Here is a 10,332-nt window from a genome sequence, read left to right as displayed (position 1 = left end):
TGGAACTTATTATCGAAACTATAGTCAACAAATCCTTTCAATGAGGTCATGAATTCCACAAAAGATGAAGATGTTCGAGAAATGTATCAAAAATACATCCTTGAGATTCATGTTTATGATATCTCTCAATTTGAGACTGCGAAATTTTGAGGAAAATTGTAACACCCCTCTCAGGAACCCAAGAGAAATAAACCTAACATGTTACAATGTTTGTGGAACTATTTTTTTAAAGTTTAAACAACATCAAAATAACAACATGCTTCAAATAAATATACACATACACATTAATTACACATAAGCAAATAAAATACAAATTCCATTCAAGGGTTTCATCACACTAAGTCATGTTTAAGAAGTTATGTTAATTAGTTTAATTCTCAAGTACAATGTTCCATGATCATAAAGAAATAACATATACATCATCTCATAAGCAAATGCAACTGATACAATGAAATACATTTAATGAACAACCTCCACTGCACATATTGCAAGGTATGCGAGAATAGATACAAATACATCAATTGAATGTATATATATATCTAAAGTATGTGAGAAGGTTTCTTGTGTGTGTATATATATATATATATATATATATATATATATATATATATATATATATATATATATATATATATATATATATATACATGAACTGATTCACTCAAGGCATGGGTGAGGCACATCTCTAACTTATCTTTTTAGTGTATCTCAAGGAAAGGACTGGGGAAGATATTTTAATTACTATGTTATCACTTGTTACAAAACTTACAATAGGTTACCATGGTACTGACCACTTTGGATCCCTGACCCCTATTGCAAGCCACTCCCATAGACATGCATGTTGAATTTTTTATAGGTGAGTATCAAGATAAGATACTTTATAGTGTAGTGCCTATGGATGTTTGCCACTTGTTGTTGGGCGGACCATGGCAATATGATAGAGATGTAGTCCACTAAGGCAAGAAGAATTTATAAACCTTCAAGAAGAATGGAGCCACATGCATTTCAGGTTTCTTGCACATTACTTGAGATTCCAAAAAAATACTATGCCTCGAACAAAGAGAACACAATTGTGTCCCATACCACAAAGCAATAAAGATCAAATTTGGTTCCATAACAGGAAACCCAAAAATAACATGAGTTCTCAAAACCCAAGTAAACATATATGCTCAACCAAATAAATCTCATAAATGCAATTTCAATTTAGATCACAAAGCTCATCATAGCATTAGAACACATAAACATTATTAAAAAAAATCACAAAAATCTCTGGTGTGTGTCCTAGTTGGTCAACTAAACAACTCACAGGAAAAAGAACCACCACGAAAAGAATAGTGTATGATTACTTACACATAAGGAGAAACACAAACATCCAAGTTACATGGTTAAAAATCATTTATTTTTTGAACTCTAGTTTGACCTTAAGGATGTTTTCTAAACATAATGATATACATTTTTTTTTTCAAAAAATCAAATGATGTCTTCATGACTAATTATTTATTATTTATTAACAAGCTTTATCGAGCTTATAAATCCCCGAATGTCATTATATTTAAAACAAGTATATTTGAACATCACCGTTACATTTGACTTTTAACAATATTTAAATGTAATTGCCTAGAAATTTAAACAAGTTTATAATTAGTTATAAACTAATTCTTAAATATATATGCCTTTTCAAGTTAAACATAACTAGTTCATAGAGCATCTAAAAATAATAGTCTAAAATTAATAAATCATATTTTAATAACTCAAATCATTTTCCACTAAATAATAATCATTTAAAAATAAATAATTTAAAAGAAATTACATATTAAACTTTTAATATAATTAAACTAAATGTAAACATTCCATTATAATCAAATTTTAATTAAAATATATTTTAATTTAAAAACTTTAACTTATATATATATATATCAAGTAACTTGATTTTTTAAATAATAATAAATTTATTAAAATTTAATTTTAAAATATTAAATAAATATAAATAAATAAAAATATTTTTAAGACTCCAAATTATGAGGTGGTTGTCTTAGCAGCCTGTTGTGTGAGGTAACCTTGGCTTACCGTGGTAGCCTTAGCTACCCGCGACAACCTCAAAACACTATAGGAAGGTCAAGGGTCATGGCTTGGCCTCCCAAAAAAAAATGTATATGTTATTTTTTTAATAAAATTTTAATAACATATAAAATGTTTTAAATAATTTCTTTTTACTAAATTTATACCAACACTCTTATATACGAACTTTTCCCAGCCAACTATTTTTTTTTTAAAATAACGTGATGAGGAGAAAATAAATAAATTGTAAATTCAATCTATGCAATATTCCATCAAACCCTAACTCATCTAAATCATTTTCTCTTCAAAATTTTCTCTTGTAGAAAACAAATAAGAGTATCATTTCATTTGCACATATTCGAGCTAATAAAACAAAATAATAATCAAGTTTCAAGCACCCTGAAGACACGAAGCATACACATATTTTCAAATGAAAAATGTTATTACGAGTTTCAAACTCTACCTTACATTGATGCTAACAATAAACCCTTCAAAGCTTCCAATTTTTTTTCTCAAAATATCATAAAATTGCTTCCCAAAACCTATGTGTGAAATAATGACCTGAAAACCTCTAATATAGAGCCCTAACTCCCTTTAGCGTTTTTGTCTCTAAGAAGCCCAAAATATAATTATTTTATTTAATTAATATGTTCATGCATATTTAACTCACTTAAAATTAAATAAACTCTTTTATTTTATTTTCCCACTATACTGTTTAATGCCAACACTTTAACAACAAATATGTGTTATTTTAATCAATAAAGATAATTAGAGTGCATTATTTAAATGCAACTCTAAATTAGTCAATAGTAATTAAATATTTACAATAAAATAATATTTAATGTTTAAATTCTTTTAATTTAAATTAAATCTTTTAGTTTAGCCAAATATTCTAATAATTATAACAAATGAAATATCGTCTTATTCTAATATTTTTTTCTTTTTTATTAAATAATATTTAATGATTCAAATATCAATAATTGATTCAATAATCACAAATAAGCATTCAACCAAGAAATCACAATGTCAAAGCCACATAAGACATAAGGAAAATCAACCAAATAGAAAGTCAAACAACATGTGCACGAATAGACTCATGGACTTACAAAGGGTAGACAACCAGATACGAGTCCTATTTGCAGGACAAGTGTTTAGGCTATGGTTGGGATTGTATCTGATCATTAACTTCTCATTCTTACCATTGAGTTATTGTGACAGGGCATGCTCATCCTAGCAATTTAGGGAAGTTGATGCCCAATACCTACAACCTACATAAAAGATGAGCATGTACACACACACACACACACACACACACACACACACACACAATAAATGGCTAGGATTAGTACATCGTGTAAATCTCGACTAGCAGGTGACTATGACTCCCTCCCTTAACCACATTGGACACGTTAGTCAGAAAAGTAAAATACACACACACGCTATACACATGCAAGTATGGGGTAAGTACTATAATAAATCTTGAGTACAAATCATCGCATATTCAAACATTAAAATTGATCATTATGAATATAAAATAATAATCATTTAGAGTCCAATCATATGAAGTTATCATGAGAGAAACCAAATTTACTAACTAAGAATAAAGCATTATTAAGACGTAAGTGATCCTAATCTTTAAATATGAAATATAATCAACTAAGTAATCATCATTGATATATACATAATCCAAGTCATGAAACAATATCATATAACTATAAATCAAATATCTCTAAAACTAACACATGCATGAAATATGCCAAAAAGAGTTTAGCAATCATAATAAAAAAGTAGGCTACAAGTGGGCATTACACAAACTTCAGCATTATGTTGTCGATCTTTACCTTAGCTATCAGATTTGATGGAGGATTGTGATGAGTCATGTCACTTATTTGACATAATGCTTTAGAGGGTGTCTATGCCTTCATAATTGCAACCAAAAATCCCAAACTTGTTAAACAAACTGATTAAAAATATATTAAAATTTGATTTTGAACAAATGCGATCATCATATGGAAACATGAGATCATTCATTTGACAAAATCTCTCAAGAAATGGGGTTTCATAAAGGGACGAGGTTTTGAAGTCATTAAAAACTTTCAAGAAAATGCACGAGTTGAGTAGAAGGACATTTTTAGAGATGGAGACCTTTAGTAACAAACAGAATATCGAGACCATCTGAAGTGATATCATGTTAAATTAAAGAAGTTCATATCTCCTTACAACAGGAATACATGCATCCATTGGAGCAACCCAAGATTTCTAGTGAAGATTTTCTTGAAGATTTCACCACACAGGGAATCCAATCGAAATTATTTTTCATTCAATAATTGAAGGATGTCAAGTGACAAAAACATAGTCAAAGAACACCACCCTAAATATAATTACCTGTGGAATGATTAATTTTTACGTCAATGAAAGACTTACCAAGTGCTTCACTATGATCAATTATGCACATTTTTTATTAGTGGATTTATAAGTTTGGGGTTAATATTGTGAAAGTTAATTAACTAATTATTTTTGTACAAATTATTGAGGTTAATTAACCTCTCCTCAAACACGTAAAAGGGAGTTAGTTATTAACTTAGAAGGGAGTTAGTTACATGACAATGCCTATAAATACAAGGAAGCTAGTTATGTAAAAGGGGGAGAGACTTTTTGTAAAGGGGGAAAACTATGGAGAAATTTCTTTTGAAGTTTGCACTGAGAACACAATTGTCTTTGGAGTTGTACATCTCTAAAGAAATAATGTGAATGCATTTAGTAATATGTCTCAAATGCATTTACCAATTATTCATGCATGTTTCTCATATGTTGAGTAGGTAGTCCTTTATGTAATGGTGCAATTAGAAGATTTTTAAATTTATACCATTGTTGCATGTTGTGATAAATATATCCTTTGTAATCATTATTGATCCTAAAATCTCATTTAGTGCTCGTATGTCTATCAGTGAAGTTTCCCTTGGCTCAAATTTATGCTTTCTATCCTTTTGTGCTTTCAGGTGCAAAGTACTTAAAATTCCAAATACACCCATTAGAGGAAAATTGTAATGTGATAGTGATCAATTGCGATCTCTCTAACTATTGGAACATTTTCCACTACCCACAAGGAAACCAGGGTCAGTTTTTTAGAAGCACTTGTAGTGATAAATTTATTTACTAACATATTTATATCGTAGTTGGATATAGCATTAGGTTTATGGTTTACCATTTAGAATTAAATTTTAGCATTTACGATTAGGATTTAATATTTAATAACTATGATTATGGTTAGGGTTTAGACATATGGTTAGGGTTATAATTATAATTATAATTAAGTGTCAAGGTCTAATTTTAGGGTTAGGTTTATGGATAGACTTCTAATATTGTGTAATGATTAGGACTATATTTAGGGTTCACCTCAAAGTTAGCTAGGGCACATATTAAGGTTACATTTTTTATTATAATGAGGGAATGGTTCGAATTGTTATTATAAAATACATTGAGATGTATCAAGACAGTGAAGCTTTTTAATTTAATAGTTTTATTGCATTGAATGATAAAAAAAATCTTGATATAACATAATATTATAAACCCTAGAAGTGAATGATTTTTTTCAACTTTATTTTTTATTAAAGTTGAATGATGAAAAAATTAAATGCCTTGATACATCTCAACGTATTGTATATAGGTTATATATTTACTAGCAGTGGTCACAGTACACGTTAGAGATTGATTAAATCAATATATAATTATATAACTTATTTTATTAAATATAATCTAATATAATCGGGGTTTACATCATGATTGAGCCTAAAGTGAGTGTTTATGTTATTCCTAGAAATAGGTCTTATCATTGTGTTTGGGATTACGGTTAGAATGTTTAAGTATACATCATGGTTGGGGTTAGAATTTGAGGGTATGGTTAGGGCATGACTTATAATTATCATTAGGAGGTTTAGAGTATGATTTGGATTAGGTTTAGAATTATTGATAAACTCAGGGTTAGGTTTGGAGTTTGGCTTATGTTTAAGATTAAGGTCTAGATTATTGTTACAATTAATGTTTAGTCATAGTTAGGATTATTATTAGGGCTAGGCTATAGGATTATGGTTAAGATTTTGGCTAGGGGTAGGGTTTAAATCATGGTTAGGGCTAGGGATGGGGTTATAATAAAGACTATAGCTAGGAATATACTTAGGGTAGGCTATATTTTAGATTATGACTATGATTGGGGTTTGTCTTATTAATACATTTTGAGCTATAATTATAATTAGGGTTAGGGTTTAGGATAAGGATTATAGTTAAAATTATATTTTACATCATGTTTAGGGATAGAGTGAGTCATATGGTTAAGGTTTAGGTTTAGGTTTGGGATTATAGTTAGGGTTCTATGGTCTACATCATTGCTGTTAGAAATGCTTTAGAATAACTGAGAGGGGGGGTGAATCAGTTATTCAAGGTCCAAATGTCCTAATGAAACTTTTTCACCAAGTATAGTGAGCCTATTAAACTATTCATTCATCCAAGCTTAAACTTCCCTACTTAGCAAGTTACTAAAAATCAACATGTAAACATGACACATGAAAGATCAACACATAACATAGTGATTTGCATGGGAACCCAATTTGGGAAAAACCACCAGTAACATGCTACTCAATTTTCAATTTTCTAAAGTGATGCCCTATTAAAGGCTACAACACACAGTTAAATGTGACCTAGTTAAAGGATTTAACCGCCCTAGTAGAAGTGGGCCTGGTTAGAGGACTTTAGAACATTCAAGTAGAATGCCACCTTGTTAAAGGATTTACAAAAGGTTGTTAAACCAACCTAAGTCCATAGTATTTTACCCTAGTTGACACAATTTTTAGAGAGTAACAACAAGGGCTTTGACCTGATACAACTCACAACTTAACTTGCAGATTTCAGATCTCTTTTTAGCTCTTTACAATTTGCTTGCCTTTCAGTCTCTGTAGCTCTAATAGCTTGCCCTCCTTTCAAGCTTTGTCTCCTTGAGTCTTTATGCTCAATGTGCCAATGCAATCTCCTATATGGCCACTTATCGAAGTAGAGTCTCTGTTCTCTATTCTTCCTTCTTCTCTTGATGTCTCGTCCTTGACACCCTTCAACCACCTCACAATTTGGCACTCCAGCAACTCTAACTTCTTGGCCTGTGACTCCTTAAATAGAAGTGTAGAAAATATTTTCCCTCTCAAATCTTCCCACTCTATCTTCTAGATCAAATGGATTAGGTAGGATTCAATGAATCTAACCCATATCTTTATTCCTTCTAGAAACATCATGAAGAATCCTCCTGAACTCGCCAATAAATGGTTTACCTAAAATTTTCTGCCACTAGCTCATCATCCTTATCCTCCATCTGATTCACAAAATTTAAGGTAACAAACTTATCGGCTTAGATCTGGCGAATCTTTGACTTTTCAAATAATGTAGTAGCTCGGCACTATTGAACTTTTGGTGCTCGACACATACTGTGTTACTCGGCACTAACTACTTTTTATTGATGCTCGACACCTACTATGGATTCACTCGACATCCATTAAATTTTTCTGATGCTCGACACCTGTTACTTTTCTTAGCACCTAAACATGCTTGGCTCCTTCTATATCACTCGACGTCTACTAAAGTTTATTTTTGCTCGGCACTAATTGAAAATCTTCTCAGCATGAACTAGCTTGCTCAACACCCACTAATGAACTTAGTCAAGCTTTGCAGACAACCTTGTTATAATTTATTCTTCTAGTGTTTCTAAGTGTGGTCAACCTCTATATCTTCAATTATATTGTCAATACATCATTTTACCAATGTCTTAATTGATCCTTGTACTTCATTACAAAACCATAACTCAACCTTTACCTTAGGTGCTTTTGTTACATCTTGTTGATTAAATCCTCTTCATCAATCAACTAAGTGATAGTACTTGGATCTTATAAGAAATTGTCATTCCATCAAATAAGAGTTTTGACATTAGTGACAAAACAATGATTGAAAACATTTTTCATAAACAATCTCCCTCTTTGCAATCAATCTTCTTCGTTCTTCAACAACGATCTTTTCAATCAGATTTCCAACACTCTACCCCTTTGGCATTAATGGTGAACCAAACTGATCAATCAAGTTATCAAAATGCTAACTGGGTTAAAATAGTAAATCAAAATGCCAAAAAGAAATTGTTTACCATCAGTTTTCACATCTCCCTCTCTGATCTACTATCCTAATTACTTTGCTTCTGCTTCTACCATTTCTATCAGCTTTTATAGCTCCCTCTTTGATCTGCTATCCTGATTACTTTATTTCTGCTTCTCCCTCTTAGTTGGTGTTTCCTTTCTCTTTCCTGTCTACTATTTCTCCCTTTAAATAATTGGACCTCTATTTCTTCCTCCTTTCTATAGCTTACCATTTTGATCAATTTTTTTTTTCTTCCTCTATATACATTGATCAGTTTTTTTAATTCTAATATTAGTTACTTCTCTCTCTATCCATTTGATTATGTAGATTTGATCAGTTTCTACTATTTCTCCCTCTTTGAAAACAATGCATAAGACATACTATTTCAACATCTTAACATGCAAGTGTAGCATTTGCAAGTACTCCAATTTCTCCCTCTATCACCTTGCTTGTGACTTGTTTGAAATTTTAGTACTTTGATTACTTTAGGCAAAAAGCTAAAATAAATATCCTTTGCATCAATTTATAACATTTCAACAATCAACTCATTTGATGTAGGGAAATCTTGTTGTTGCTCAAACAGCCTTGGCTAGGGGTATCACGCCTAACTTACCTCTAAGATACTCAAATGTATCTTTAGGTAGTGCTTTTGTGAAGATGTCAGCAATTTGTTCCTTTGAGCTGACATATTCCATCCTCACTTGCTTATCTTCCACTAATTCTATTACATAGTGGTACTTAATTGAAATATGCTTGTTTTAGCATGTATCATAGGATTCTCTGATATGTTGATGGCACTTGTGTTATCACAATAGAGTATCACAAGTTCAGTCACTTCTTCCTTCATACCTTGCAACAGATGTTTGATCCATACAATATTGGTGTAGTTGATAGCAGTAGCAACATACTCAACTTCTATTATGGACTGTGAGGTACGACTTTTCTTTTTGCTGGTCCAAGTGACTAATCTTTTCCCTAAGAAAAGTGCTCCTCCACTGGTAATCTTTCTGTTATCAATGTTACCTCCCTAGTCTGCATCGGTGTGGGCTCTCAACTCAAACTTTTCACTCCTCTTATAGTATAAACCAAAGTCATTTGTTCCTTTTAGGTACCTCAATATTCTCTTTACTGCTATAAGATGATTTTCTCTTGGATTAACAGAAAATCTTGCCACTATTCCAACAACTAATGCAATGTCTGGTCTACTATGCACAACATACTGCAACTTTCCATTCATTGATCTATATATTGTCCAATTCACTTCAACTAACTCATCATTTTTGGATAACTTATGTCTTGTTACCATTGGTGTACTGGCTGGTTTTGAATCTCCTAAGTAAAATTTCTTGAGTATCTCCTTGATGTATTTTGATTGAGTCACAAATATGCCATGCTTCAGTCGATGTACTTGCAATCCAACAAAGAATTTGATTTCTCCAAACATTGACATCTCAAACTCATGTTTCATTTTATTAGAAAAATCTTTGCATAGGGCATCTTTTCCTCCAAATATTATATCATCAACAAAGATTTTAGATATCAAAATGTCTTTAACTTTTTCTGCCTTGATATACAGGTTGTTGTTGTCATCTATTCTCTTAAATCCTATCTTCATAAGATATTTTTGAAGTCTCTCATACCATGCTCTAGGTGCTTGCTTCAAACCATAAAGTGCTTTATGCAATTTGCAGACCATATCCTTGTTGTTGTTATCAATAAATCCCTCTAGTTGTTCTATGTAGACTTCCTCTTCCAGTATTCCATTCATAAAAGAAAACTTTACATCCATTTGGTAGACTTTAAAACCCTTGTAAGTAGAATATGCAAGTAGTGTTCTCACACCTTCCATTCTTGAAATGGGGGAAAATGTTTCCCCATAGTCCAATCTTTCTTCTTATGCATAACCTTTGCAGACTAGTTTGGCCTTATTTCTTGTGATATCACCATTCTCATCTAGCTCGTTTCTAAACACCCATTTGGTACCAATCACATTCTTATCAGCTGGTCTAGGAACCAAGGTCCAAGTTTTTTTCTTCTCAATCTAATCTATCTCTTCTTCCATAGCTTTATGCCAATTATCATCTTTTAGTGCATCTTTCATTGTTTTGG

The sequence above is a fragment of the Cupressus sempervirens genome, chromosome 5, assembly GCF_028749045.1.
Source record: "Cupressus sempervirens isolate cs-2001-9-10 chromosome 5, ASM2874904v1, whole genome shotgun sequence".
Classification (NCBI taxonomy): domain Eukaryota; kingdom Viridiplantae; phylum Streptophyta; class Pinopsida; order Cupressales; family Cupressaceae; genus Cupressus; species Cupressus sempervirens.
The sequence above is the reverse complement of the archived record's forward strand: the minus strand, read 5'-3'. Positions refer to the sequence as shown.